Genomic DNA, 14,276 nt, shown 5'->3' on the forward strand with positions numbered 1-14,276 from the left:
CACAGCCGTTGTCTCGCCAGCCAGGGGATTACCGATCTTGCGAGCGAATCTAGTCTATCGAGAAACTCCCGGGCGAAATCGGACATGTTGACGCGTATTTATAGACACGTACGTTTCGAGAGTGCCACGCACCGTTGGATTAAAACGTCGGCTGCTCGACACGAATTCAGAGACGAAGTCTGTCCAGCCGCGCAAGCACGAAGAAACTCTGCCTTTCTCTTGAGGGATTCCCCCCGCCCCCGCCCCCTCCCCCTCCTCCCCGTAAATCCTCCAAATGATCCTCATGAATTCGAAAAGCCAAAGATATTTTTTGTATCGAGAAGCACGGTAGTAGCGCCTCGCGCCAAGTTCGGCGCAACGAAGTGCGCCTTTTTTGTTTAAAAAGGTAAGTTTTATATTTTTGATGTATCACACCTCTTTTGTAGCTTTAAGTTTTACCTGCGGAAACTTGTACGCTACGTACATACATATCTTGAATAGGTATTACTTTGAGCTCTTATGATATATAAGATCGTAATCTCTGATGAATATAAAATCTCGATTTCAGATATGTGAGTAATATAAGGCACAAAAGTTACAAAAAAAAAAAACATATATACATACATACGACAAGAGGCGGACAAGCAAAGATTTCTTGAGGAATTAATATTTTTAAGAAACAACAATGTTCTCTCGTACCGATATCGGCACGGGGTCTCTCGGCGAGCGATAACGATCATTTTAAACTTACAATCGACTATTAAATCACTCGGATAATAGCGAACTGCCGATAATGCGCGCGCGCGGTGAGCACTACTCGTGCGCTCTTTGGCGATTTTAATTAATGCACAGTATCATTGATGGCGTCGATTATTCTCGGCTATGATTGTTACCAGGCCATCCGAGAGCAGCAGAATCCGAGAAAACCGCAAACTGCGTACTACCGCTTGCACGAGGCTCGCGCTTCTCGCTCGTCCGCGCAAAAATGTCGCGTGTTATTCGTGAAGTAAAAGGATCGTGTGTTTCGCCCGTGTTTTTCGCGTACACCTCCGTCCCCTCGCGCTGCGTGCAGCGCAAGCGAATGCTCGCGCGGACTGGCGTGTTTTTGCCGCGCGACAAAAACCGCCAACTAATTGAAAAGTACGACTGTTCTCCGGACTGTCGTAATAGCGACGTAATGAGCGGCAATTTCGTATGAAATTGCGGACCGCGTTTGCATTATACGCGAGAGCGCGCGCGTCGAGTTTTTCTTTCACGCGACGACGAGTTTTGTAACCTTCAACGGTCGATCGATCGATCGATCGATCGGTCGATCGACGTCGTTCGTCGTCTCTCGTGGGCCACTCGGTCCCAGCGCGCGTGTGTCTCCGTCTTCGTCGCGTATCGCGTGATCACAAGCAGCAACTCGCCGCGCGCGCGCGAGTCGCGCTACTTTGTCGCGATTCAAGAAGGACACGGCACCGGCCTAAAACACGCGCCTCGCACGCGAAACGTTGCCGCCGACACGTTTTTCCTTTCTTCGTTTTCGTCTCCGTTCCCGTTTTTCTCCCACACGCCGTCGATTCCGTCCTCGTCGTCCTCGCGCGGATCGATGCCGCGCGAGTCGGCAGTCGTCCGCGATTTTCCTTCCACCTGGCGTGTCGTTTTCAAAATCGAGACAGCCCCGCGACGTTTCGGGCGAATCACGGGCGTCGTGAGATCGTCGAGGCGCAGGAAAAATGGGACACACGCACGCGAACGGCGCTCCTCTTCGTGCCTTTTCCTCCTTCTCTCCCTTTTTCCCCTCCTTTTTTACTACCTGTTCATCGAAGGGATATTAAAGGAACTATGCGCAATGCCGGCGATACTCTATTACAATGATTTCAATTAAAATAGTATAACCGCTCTGTTTCTTAATTCACCGAGACGTTACCGACCCTCGCAATGTCCCCCCCCAGTCGACCGCCACTGCGGGAAGAGAAAATAAATTATTTCCGCCGCGGCTTTTTGCGCGCGAGAGTCACTCTGTACGCGTCACATTATCGTGTTTACGACGTCCGCGTTCGTGGTATCCTCCGGCTCGCAATGTGTCATTATTCCGCTCGATTGACACCCAGCCGTGCGCTATCGACGACGATTCGTCCTCGCGTTACCCGAGCCATCGAAGTCGCCGGAACTCATTATCAAGGCGGGAGGCTTATAACGGCCGGCGACATGGCACAGAAACGTACCGAACGTGTAAGTTACAGGCTCGCGCGCCGCGATCGATATTCAATTTACAGTTTTGTCACAACGGTGCTGGTATATATTGGACTTCGTGGAAAAGCGACGGTACGGCGCGGCGCCAGGCCGATGCTGCACACACTCACACATACACATATACATACACATATACATACCGTGGGAGTCGCCACGACGACGACGTCGTCGTCGTCGTCGTCGTCGTCGGTCGCCCTGGCGATGCCTGAAAGCCTGAAAACCGCGTGGGCGGCGCGCGCCTCGTTAGAGCGCTGTCGTGGCCGCTCGTTAGCGCCGATGATGCGCCTCGCTCTCCGTTACCGGAGTCACTTAAACGCGATGTTTAATAAAGGCACGCGCGTCCGGGACTCGCGCGCCGATGCGCCCTCGCTGCGCCGGCGGGCCCTTCTTCGTGCTTCTCTTTATTTCTTTTATCCTCTCCCTCTCCCCCCCTCTCTCCCTCTCTCTCTCTCTCTCTCTCTCTCTCTCTCTCGCACGTTTCCTCGTTCTCCTTCGCACCGCGCTGCCACGATTGTTATCCACGCGTCGCGTAAATCGCGACGTCCGGATATTAATTATCGCGCAGGATCGCGGCCGGTCGCAGCGAATGATCGATCTGGTTGCCGCGATTAAGGACGGCACCCCGAGTGGGCGTCGGAAGGCCATTTGTATCGGCCCACGGTGAGAGAGAGAGAGAGAGAGAGAGAGAGAGAGAGAGAGAGAGAGGGAGGGAGAGCATACGCGATGTGGACTCGCGTACCTCATCGAAGGTAATTTCGTCTCGGGATTAATCAGGCTAGGAACGTACTCGAGATGTCGCCCGCGACGAGTGAACGTCGACAGGACAGGAAAGTCCTGTGTGCGCGTTTCACACATTGTTCGCCTAATATAAATTACCCGCTGACGTCGCCGACGTGCGAAAAGAATGCCTCGCTGCGTAGCACGAGTATACGTTCGCACGGGATTTCCTTGTGAGTTGCGCTGAATGAAAAATGTATAATCAATTAGCGCACTCGAGCAGCGCTGACTCGAAGACGGCGTCGCGGGAACAATGTTGCACGACGGATGCGTGCGCGAGCCTCCTCGCGCTGCAAATTCAATGGTCGTGTCGTTTGGCAGTTTGTATCCCTTCATTCGCTCGCGCGGGTTTACGAGCGACGCGCGCGGAAACGGAACGATCACGGCCGCCGACTTATCTTTTACATTTCTCTCATGAGTTATCATCCCGCCGAGCCGCTTATTCTCATTGCTGCAGCCGGCCAGGTCGACGAAGTCGCAAGGCACCGACGACGACGAAGCCCGCGGACGTTACCTTTTCCACGTGCACTTTTCCGTGTACCCGGGCGGGCGCACGGTCGCGCTAATAAATGTGCATCCGCACAGAACGAGAGGAAAAGGAGAAAAACGGAGGAAAAACTGCCGTTCCGAGAAACAGTTACGGCAAATTGCGACCGCGCAACGGAGATACCGCCGCGCGGTTACGCGATCCTCGATATTCTATCCGGATCGTTAACGGCGATAACGCGCAGTGATTTTATTTCGGAGGATCGAGAGAGAAAGAGACAGGGAAGAAGAGGGAGAGGGAGAGAGAGAGAGATACTCCCCGCGCGCGCGCGCGCGCGGCTGCTCGTCGAAATTCGAAGCACGCGGCGAACCTTACCCTCCATACACACACACACACACACACACACACACGCACACGCACGCACGCACACGGGCACACGCACACGCGAGCACCGCGTTCGATTTCGGTAACACAACTGCCGCTGCGAAGGAATCGGTCCCGCGATCTCGATAGAAGTAACGTCGTATTGTGTGCGGTAGCTGCATAAACTTGATTCTCCATTATTCAGCTTCTTACGCGCTCGTTAATCGAGCTACGACGACGACGACGAAGAGGCGTTGTTGACGAGCGGCCGCTGAACACTGAATAATGACGAGGCACGCTCGTTTCTCCTTTTTTCTCTTCTTTTCTTTCTTTGCACTTTGCATCCTTCCTCGACGGCGCAAGTTCGCGCGTACGCAAGTTCCGACAGCGAAGCGGCTGTCGTTTCCGCGATCTTATATCATTATTACGACCAAATTTACCGTCCGGATTTTTATACAGCCACGGCGCGCATCAGGTTCTCGCACCGAGTGCGTACGAGAGGGTGGCGGCGGCGGCCGGCGAGAGAGTTACTCTTTATCACGCGCGCTCGCATTTCAGTTAAATCGAGCGTCTAAATGCAGGCCGGTGCAAAATATTACGCGTTGCGAAAACATTTTATCTACGCGTTCGGCCGAAAATGGAATAAAAATGTATCTTATCTAGGGTAGAGCGGGCGAGGGAGGAAGAGAGAGAGAGAGAGAGAGAGAGAGAGAGAGAGAGAGAGAGAGAGAGAGAGAGAGAGAGAAAGTAACGAATTTATCGCGGCGGAGCGTTACGGGCGCGATACTTTTAGCGAGATATCGATGCAGTTAAATCGCGAGAATGGAGCTACCATTCACCGCTTCCCCTTCATACATCACTCTGAGATCGTAGCTCGGTTGCTCCGCAGAGTGCATCGGCGTTACGAGCGGTCGTTACAACCGCGCGGGACCCGTGATGAAATTTCGTCGCCCGGCGATTAACTAATGAGGCAAAAATCCTCGGGGGTGGTTCGACGCGGCAGCGTAGCTGTCGTCTCGAACGGCGTCTACGGCGAGAAACCGCTCGGCCGCTCTCGGGGGACGGGCGAGAGAGAGAGAGTCAGTCGGTTAATGAATGGCGAGAATGTTGATTAAATAGCGATTAACCGGCCACGGCGCGAGGAACCGGTTCGGAACCCCTTGTTACGATTATCGCGAGAGCACACTCTCTTCGCAGCCTAACCGGATAATTAGCCGATAAGAGCAAAATCTCCAAAGTTGGTTCATCGCGTCGCGGCATCGCGTGCGGATTCCCTCCTCCGCCGCGCTCGCTCCTCTCGCTGACCGGTTCAGGAAACCGGGGCAATAATTAATCGGCGGCAAATAAACACCGAGCGGCGCCGATTAAGTGCCGCTCGCGACCACGAGAGCTCGACACGACCGATTAACGACGGCTAATCGCGATCGGAGCATGCGGAATATGCGCCTTCTCGCACCGCGCGAGCGATTAGCTCGCTGACGACAAGTGTACACTACCGAAAGCCCCAGTCGAAGCCGAGATTCCTCCCCCTCCTCCCCCCACTCCCACCTCCTAACCACCAGGCGGTTTCTTCCTGAGCGAGTGCGTCGTTCACGCGGTCGCGACATACGGTCAGTCGACCGCTCGGCTAATAAATAGCAACTTAATAAGCAGTGTCAATCAAACGAGGCTCGCGAGCCGATCAGCCGTGGGAAACCGGCTCCGGAATTCGCGAGGCCGACGGCGACGACGACCGGCCGTCGCGATCGACGCGAGATTTTCGCGGGACGCAACGAAGTAGAGGAGGAAAGAGGAGAAGGATGAAGAAGCGAGTTTCGCGGATTTCCCGCGCGACGTTCCTCATGGCTGTTCGGAAGCGGTGCGCGTCCGCGGGGCGAAATCTAATTACGCGATCGTTTAATTAGATCGTCGGCACCCCTCGCCTCCATCGCCGTCCTCGTCCTTCGAGCGGTTGTTGCTGCAGCGCGTCGGTACGTTTGCCCTTCGTACGAAAGCGTCGGCCTGTCCTTCGAGATACCGATCGGCCTTAATTCGCCGGCGCGTCTACGGCGCGGATTAATCCCGATTCGCGGCCGACGCGACGCGTCGTCCAGCGCGCTCTAAAATTAGCGCGAGCGTCAATTGAGCACGGTGACTGCACGCACGCATGCACGCGTCGGCAACATGCGTGTACGTATAACCGCGTGAATTACCTTACACGGGTATTCCCGCGTTCTCTCTCTCTCTCTCTCTCACACTCTCTCTCTCTCTCTCTCTCTCTCTCTCTCTCTCTCTCTCTCTCTCTCTCTCTCTCTCTCTCTCTCTCTCTCTCTCTCTCTCTCTTTCGAGTAGGACAAGGGCAACGAAAGCAGCTCGCGTGGCCTATCGCGTACCACTCTGGTTTTTCTTATCGGATTCGCTCTAGGCACCTCGTTCTAGGATCAATTTCATTACCGCCTTCGGGTGTCTTTTGGATCTCTCGCACCAGCGGACGCGCTTTTTCGTTTAATGGCCACGTAGCGCGAGCGGCGATCCGCGCGATAGTCCCCGCGCGAAAATTAGAGGCCCGTTTGCACGTGTTGCCGCGGAAATTAGGGATTACCTCTTCTTACTTCCCCGCGAGGAAAGTCGATGTAGCCTGGATCGTTCCCGCGCGACGATACATCGGCAGGCGAGTAGGAAGGAAGGAGGAGAGAAAGAGAGAGAAGAGAAAGGAAGATAGAGAGAGAGAGAGAGAGAGAGAGAGAGAGAGAGAGAGAATGAGAGAACGTTCATTTGTAAATGTTGGAGATATTTTGCGCTAATGATGATAGTAAATTCATTAAGGAGCGCGACACTCCCTTACCTCTCTCTCTCTCTCTTTCTGTTCCCTCTTTCTCTCTCTACCGCGGATCCCGCCGCATATCGAAAGCGGATAAATGCAGATTCGACGTTTAGAGCCCGCCGCGAAGTTTCTTTCTAGGATGCCTTAATTTACGCGCCAGTAAAACGCCCGTGAGATTTGTTGGGCGCGCTTTACGACAGATGCTTATTGAATGTGTCGTGCAACGGCTGTCGTAAAACGCGAAGACGTCCGTCCGCGCGCTCCACCCGCTCTCCCTGTCCGAGCGGCGATCACTCCGGACGGGGAACGATATTTTATGGATCGCTTCCGCTATTGCTTCTTTCCGCGCGATCCTTTTCCTTTTCTCCGTTTTGTTCCGTTGCAACGCGCGGCGGTACGTGTGTGAGAGACGACGATGCGTTTTGCAAATTTCACGCGAGCCCCGATGCTCTTTATTCCGAGGCAGAACTCCGAGTCTTGTGCGCGTCATCTCCAGGATCTCTATTTCACATTGAGTCCTCAAGCCCGGGGAGTCCTCTCCCCGACGTCAACGCGCGCTCGGCCGGTGGCAAAATAAGACAGCAATGCGTCTCGTTATTAGCTGTTCGACCGGCCGCGCACAAAAAACGCAATAATTTCATCGGTGCCGGTCCTAACGACGACGAGGAGCCGCGCGCGTGTGCGACAAAAAGCTCAATCTATCAAATTGTCACTGGCCTTTCTATTGCTCGGCTCTTCCGCGCCTTCCCTAATAAGCAATCTTCCCGGGGACCTTACCGTAAACCGCCATCCACCATCTCAATGGACTCCAGACCGGCCGACCGAACGAACGACCGGCTTCAATCGCAGGGCCGATTCTCATTCCTCCGAAGAACTCACTGCGAGTTCTCGATCACAAATTTTTCTCGTAATATCGTCAATTTGCGCGCTCTCTCTCTCTCTCTCTCTCTCTCTCTCTCTATCGTAGGCTCAACGGAGTCCGCGGGGAGGTGAGATGGACGCGGAGAGCGAGAACGAGAAGGACGAGAGGAGCATTCCTCTCTCATGACTACCTCGGTATCGATCGCGCGGAGCGTAATGGAGATCGAAGCGCGCGAGAATTGGAAATCTCTCCTCGCGTTGGAGCGGACGTAGACCGAAAGGATTATACGTGCGGTGCTCCGTTCCCGCGGATGATTATTACGTCAGATCGTTACCAGGTTCGCGCGACTACCTCTCGAGACGTTCCCGCGAGGCAATCGCGGAGTGGAGTGTTTTTTTCAGCGTGACGCTTTCCGTGCGGAGCTGATATTTAAGTGCTTCGCGCCAAGTGCCCTCTCCCGTGCGCTCTCCCCTCCGATTTGTTTTCCAAGCGAGCGTTGCGTGCGGCGCGGCACGTCCGTTCCTGGATGTGCACAGTGTGTTCCCGGAGTGTCGGTCACCGGTGGCGATCACCCCAGATGCCAGACACGGAATCGGCAGACGAGAACGCGAGAGCGGGGTAGAGCAGAGCACGCTGGTTCAGTAGTCGTCATCGCCGCCGTCTTCGCCTGAAGACGAAGAACCGGCGGTTAATAACCGGCCGATTTTGTTGTCCTCTTTTGCGGCGCGCACGACGCGACGAGCCGATGCGACTCGACTCGACTCGACGCGGCTCGGCTCGGCCGCGAAGTCACTTCGCTAATAAGTCATTCGCCGTGCCGCTTTGGATGTCGCCGCCTGCTCATGAAGGCGTCCCTTCATGCCGCGCGCGGCACAAAAGGATGTTTCATTAACCCCAAGACACTTTATCGCGGACGGTTAATTATTTCCGAGAAGCGAATCGCGGCGATGATGCGAGGCGCCGCGGCGCTCCGGATTTTATCAACAGCGGGATGTATTCTCGGACTCGGCGCTCATCGGGGAAATCGACTGAAATCGCCGGGTAACCGATTCCTTGTCCTTTCCTTCAACACGTCTCGATAATTAATTGACGATTATACCGCTGTACACTTTCTTCTGCAATCTATCGCGATACTCTCCCCGCGTCTTCCGACCTGTCGTCGACTCGCATTGCTTGAACGGAAAAAGATTTCGCTCAAGTAGTTCTAGTCAGTGGCAAGTCGGCCGGTCGAGAAACTGTCTCGTCCGTGAATATACAACGACACAGTTATGCCCGCTTGCCGCGGTCGTCGAGAACTGAGACGACGAAACGACGGAGAAAAATGCCTCTTCCCGCCACGGACTCGAATAACTCTCGAAGCGTCGGTCGACCCCGTAACGCGCGCTCGACGAAAGCGTTCGCGACGTGGATGCATTTGCATACGAATCTCTCGGGTCCGCGGCGAGGGCGAAGACGAAGACGCAGACGCGGGCGAAGGCGCGCCATGAAGAAACGGGGACGTATGGTGTAATATCCGCTGGAAGCCGGCGGATCTTTCCTCCCGCCGTCGAGGTGATTCTCTCGGGCGGCTTCCAGGCTCACGCTGATCGAGCGTAACTTTGCGCTTTCGGTCGGCCTCGGCCGACTATCATTAATGGTGTCACGTATGCCGAACGGTGTACACACCGTCTCATCATGGACAGTAACCCAAGGCATTGCGTGGCCCGATGGTAAAAGATTTCGCGAGCGAGCGAGCGAGCGAGCGAGAGAGAGAGAGAGAGAGAGAGAGAGAGAGAGAAGGGTGAGTGAGTGGGAGGGAGGGAGGGAGGGAGGAAGAGAGAAGCCGCAGTCTCCTCGCGCGCGCTGATAAGAGGCGGGCGGGCGTCCGCCGGCGGCGGGGGCGTCCGGGGGCCCCCTCGAATTACGGCGTTGCAATAAATTTAATAAAGCCGGAATTAATGTATGGTTGTTGCTCGTTTCGGCTGAGAGCACGGCTCGCTCTCCTTATACTTATGTCCCGCTTTCGCCCCGAAATTTGAAATACAAGTGAGTGCGCGCCGCCGTTTAAAACGTAATACGCGCATAAATTGCCGCGGCGAGCGTAAGAAATTGTTGCCGAACTAAAAGCCGCGCGCGCCTTGTGTATAAATTCGTATCTTATTATAGCCCGTGCGCACCGGGCGCCCGCTCACTCGCGCCCGCGCTCGCGCGCGTGTTACGGTAATTCGCAATTTTAATTCCGTGCTCTCGCAGCTTTCAGTATACGGGATTCCCGCGGATTTTACGCGTCGCAAGAGGAAGAGAGAGAGAGAGAGAGAGAGGGAGAGGGAGGGAGAGGCAGACAGGGGCCGCCAAAAGGCGATTCCGAAATTCGCACGTTCGCCGATTACGGTTCACCCCCCCCCCTCCTCTGCCGTTATATGCTCGCGGATTTCGCCACTCGCTACATCGATCGAAAGCTACCTGTCGTTCGGCCGCACCGTCCGCGAGACGTAAGATCGCTGGTGTCGACGAAAAAGGCCGACGAAAGGCGGAAAGATGGTGCGACCGCAGCGGAGACCGCGGCGGCTGGGACAGAAAGAGAATCGGCCGAGGGGAAAGAGAGATCGGCCGAGGCGGAGGGGCGGAGGGCGAGAGGATGTAGGGTGCGATAGTGGTCCGCAGAAGGAACATCTGCGCCCTTAATTATTTTACAGATTTAGTAGATCGTTATGGCTTGTAAAATTACTGCCAATTTCACGCCCCTAAACTTATTTTATCCGCGCGTTAGCTGCCGCTGCTGCCTATCGGCGCGCATCGCCGCGCCGAGAGGCTCCCACCGAGGATATTGGGCATCCTTCGCGCGGCTAAATTAATGGCCCCGTTGTTTATGACTGCATCGGCACCGGACACGCAACGATTCCGTCGCGAATTCCCGTAAATATCCCCGATGATGCGATTCGCCGCGTCGCTCGTCTCGCGCCTCTCGTTCCCCGTTGCCGTCCGTCCCATCATCGTCGTCTTCCCGCTTCACCTTCCTCTCCCGTTTCTTCCCCTCGCTCGCCTGAGAAAGAGACATCAGACGATGATCTCTACCTCGTATTCTCTCTCTCTCTCTCTCTCTCTCTCTCTCTCTCTCTCTCTCTCTCTCTCTCTCTCTCTCTCTCTCTCTCTCTCTCTCTCTCTCTTTATCTCTATTATGTTCCATTTTGTTCATTTCTTCCTCGCTCTCGCTCTTGGTCTTCTCTCTTCTCCTGCACCTTTTACGACCGCGTTTGTCCCACGTCGACTAATTATTATCGATTCGTCGTTGCGACCGGATATCCGAGCGGAATCTCGCGTTTGAGACGTTGCTCGAAGATCGCTTCGAGATAATAGTCGGCGATCTAGAAGTACGGTTATTCCGCCGACCGGCGCGTTACACGGTGAAATAGCGCGCTGGTGCACGCGATTTGATTTGCATGCTAATCGATATATTATTCATTTGGTTATTTATTTTGACAAGATGTACAAATTACTCATAGCTACGCGATTATGAGAATTTTCAACGGAGCATTCAGATGCGATTTCGGTTGGTAAGGTGGAATTTAGGATTATCAGGAATTTCATTTGTAGGCATTAAGAAGCTCGTGAGTTGAAATGGGAGAAGCAGGCAACAATGAGATAATTCTTTAAGATAGAGAAGCATTCCCACGCGAGAAAAAAAGAGATCGTGCGATTATGATTTGATGTAAACAAAGTTTCGCTATACACATCGGACAATAAGAAGAAAAAGCTCCCGGTTGCCCGACGTCGAGGGAACAAAAGCGTTCGCGCGGACGGAGAAAGAGAAGGCGCGAAGGGGAGGAAGAAAGCGTCGATAAATGAATGAATAGATTCATCTTGCCAAATGAGCGAGATAATCGCAAATTGCGAAGAGCACCGGCTGGCATTTCGCATTCGTCGCGAATGCCATTGTTCCCGCTCTCGCCGCTCCACGCTTTTCGCAGCGGTGGCGGCCGCGAGCGAACGCGCGCGTGAGAGAGAGAAGAGAGAGAGAGAGAGGGGGGGGAGGGGAAGGAGGGTGGGAGAGAGAGAAAGAGCTCACGCTCTCGCGGTCTCGTGTAATCGAAATCGAAAATCGACGGGTGGAAATGATCCTCGCGAACCGCGACGCGCGCGACTACCGGATCCCGGCGCGGCGGCCGGGGCACGGATCACTGTAATTTAATAAATTGCGATAGCTGCCGTCCCGGGGCAAATTGTAGCATAATCATTCATTAGTAGGTCGTGACTTCGTGTCGGTGCGCACGACTCTCGCTCGTGTGTACTCGGGAGATGCGCGCACAGCCCCGTTGCGGCCGCGTAGCATACCGCTACTTGCATTTCTCTCCCCCCGTCGAGCCGTCGGTGTGTATATCCAGATACAAAGTATCGAACTCATGCCCCCCCCCCTCTTTCTCTTCTCTCTTTCTTCCTCTCCCTACCTGCCTCTTACCGCGACGCCTTTCGTTGCGAGATACTTCGCGAGACCGTGCATCTCCGTGGCGTCGAAATTGCAATGCATCGAGATCGATCGATGAGGTGCGACGACGAGATAAAATCTGATCGGTAGTGGAATCCCCCGACGACGACGAGGACGACGAGGACGACGAGGACGACGAGGACGACGAGGTGAATCTATCAAAAAGCACAACGCGCGGCGACGGCTTCCGTCGGGAAATTTGTAGCGCAAGCATGACAAGCGACCAAATTAATTCGGATGACTGTACGAGGGACGGCGGGGCCCCTCTGTCAGCCGGTGTTTTAATTCGCGATCGACCACGCGCGATAAGTCAATCCCGATGCCGCATGCTCTCGCGGCTTCCCTCGCGGCCCACATTGACGGAGACTCGTCGCGCGTTATCTCGTCGATCTCGGCCACGGAGCGCGAGAGAGAAAAAGAGGAGACGCAAGGTGTGTGCTCCTCCGTGCGCTAATTACCGAGCCGGGGCACCCTGAAATCCCTCTCTTGGAACTAAGCCCGCGATGAATCGTCCCATCGCGCAGGCGAGAGAGGCTCCGGCTCTCCGTGTAATAACGCGCCGTCGAGAAAGTCCCGGGCCCTTCTTTCGCGCCGGGCCACCACCTTTCTTTCTTCCCTTCCTCCTCTTCTCTTCTCTTCCCTCCTTCTTCCTTCTCCTCCTCATCCTCATCCTCTTCCCTCCCTTTTTATTTCTTCCGTCGTCGCCACGCAACAAGCAAGCGGCATCAGAGTATACGCCTTTCGTCGATTAAATCTCGATCGGACTGGCCGGCGGGGCGTAATTAGTCCCGCGCTAATTTCCCGTAATTAGTCCACGGGGTAATGAAGTTATTGCCGGTTCGTGTCCCCGATTACACGGCATTTACATAAAACGGTGCGCCGCGCCGCGCCGCGGCGACAAGCGTATACTTAAAAGCGATAACACGACGTCGTTAGCCGCTGATTAACAGCGCGCGCGAACGTCGCGTCGTCATCGTCGCCATCGTTCGTGTCCGGAATCGCTTCGGGCCGCGCGCCGATCGATTCGCGGAAATCCGAGGAAACGACGACGGGGGAAGGACGACGGTGGTTATGGGAACGTGCAGGAAGAGACGCGACACGAGCGGGATTGTCGTCGCGGAAAAGCTCGGACAGTTTTCATAAATTAGGATCGATCCGCCGGCGGAGATAACGCGCGCGGCGGCGGACGGATGCAATTAATTTGTGACGCACATTGTGTACGATGGTAAATATTCATGTTTATGATATATACTGCCGTAATTGCGGAGCGCGTGCGACTCGAGTTCGCGGAAACTCGAGTCGCGCCGGGAAGGAGAAGCCGCGCGAGCGCGCGGGGCTCGCGGGGCGAGGGGAGCGGCCCCGTCCTTCGGCCAGGTTTCCATAAATTTGTTAAGTAATTGCGGGGCTCCGAGGCGAGCGCGTGCACGCCGCGTGATCTCGCGACGTCCGATGACCGCAGCGTGAAATTAATTTAGCGGAAACTGCCCGCGTTACATAACAAGGGCGTGTCGCGGCGAGCGGACCGAAGACGCTCGGTGTCAGTCGGTCGGCAGGAATCCTGCGTCACTCTCCTGCGTTCCTCTCGGCTCCGGCTGACAGTGAACGACTCTTCGTCCTTTTTCCGTCGAGTCGCGAGGAGCGATAGAAATTCCTCCGAAATGCCGAGGATGTCTCGAAGCGCGACGTGGAAATGGCCGTCGTCGTCGACGTCCGGTTAACAGGCGTTGGTCGCCGCGGGTTGATTTCCGTTAATTGACCAAGAGCTCGAGATCAACACACTGGAGTCATCGCAGGCGCGATAGATCAAAATACTTCGCGCGATTCTTTTATCCAGGTTTCTTCATCTTCATCTTGAAACCTACTTCGTCGGTTGTGAAAATATTGATTCGCGGAAATCATTACTTTGGCTCTAAATACAAATCATGATCAGAGTTATTATAGTTTATTCGCTTGATGAGAGATGCGGTAGTCCGTTAGGTGTCCGTTAGGTCACCGGCAACGTCACGACGTTCAACGTGTTAACGCAGCATATATCGCAATGTATCCGACTTTATCACGATCGTGACTGACGTGAATCACGTACCTGAAACAAAAACAGAAAAAGAGAATATTACGTATGCATTTCAGCGAGAGACGCGTTTTTACTAGAAGAAAACATATTCGGCTTCCTCGCGCGCACGCGATGGAGCCTCGGCTCTGTTATTCAATAGAACGTCACTCTGTCGGTGCAAATTGAATACATGATTATTCGCAAATAGCCGGCTAGAGATTCGCAGAGGCGCGCTCGCGCGAGCGCGCCTCTGAA

The sequence above is a fragment of the Harpegnathos saltator genome, unplaced genomic scaffold, assembly GCF_003227715.2.
Source record: "Harpegnathos saltator strain DR-91 unplaced genomic scaffold, Hsal_v8.6 scaffold38, whole genome shotgun sequence".
Lineage (NCBI taxonomy): Eukaryota > Metazoa > Arthropoda > Insecta > Hymenoptera > Formicidae > Harpegnathos > Harpegnathos saltator.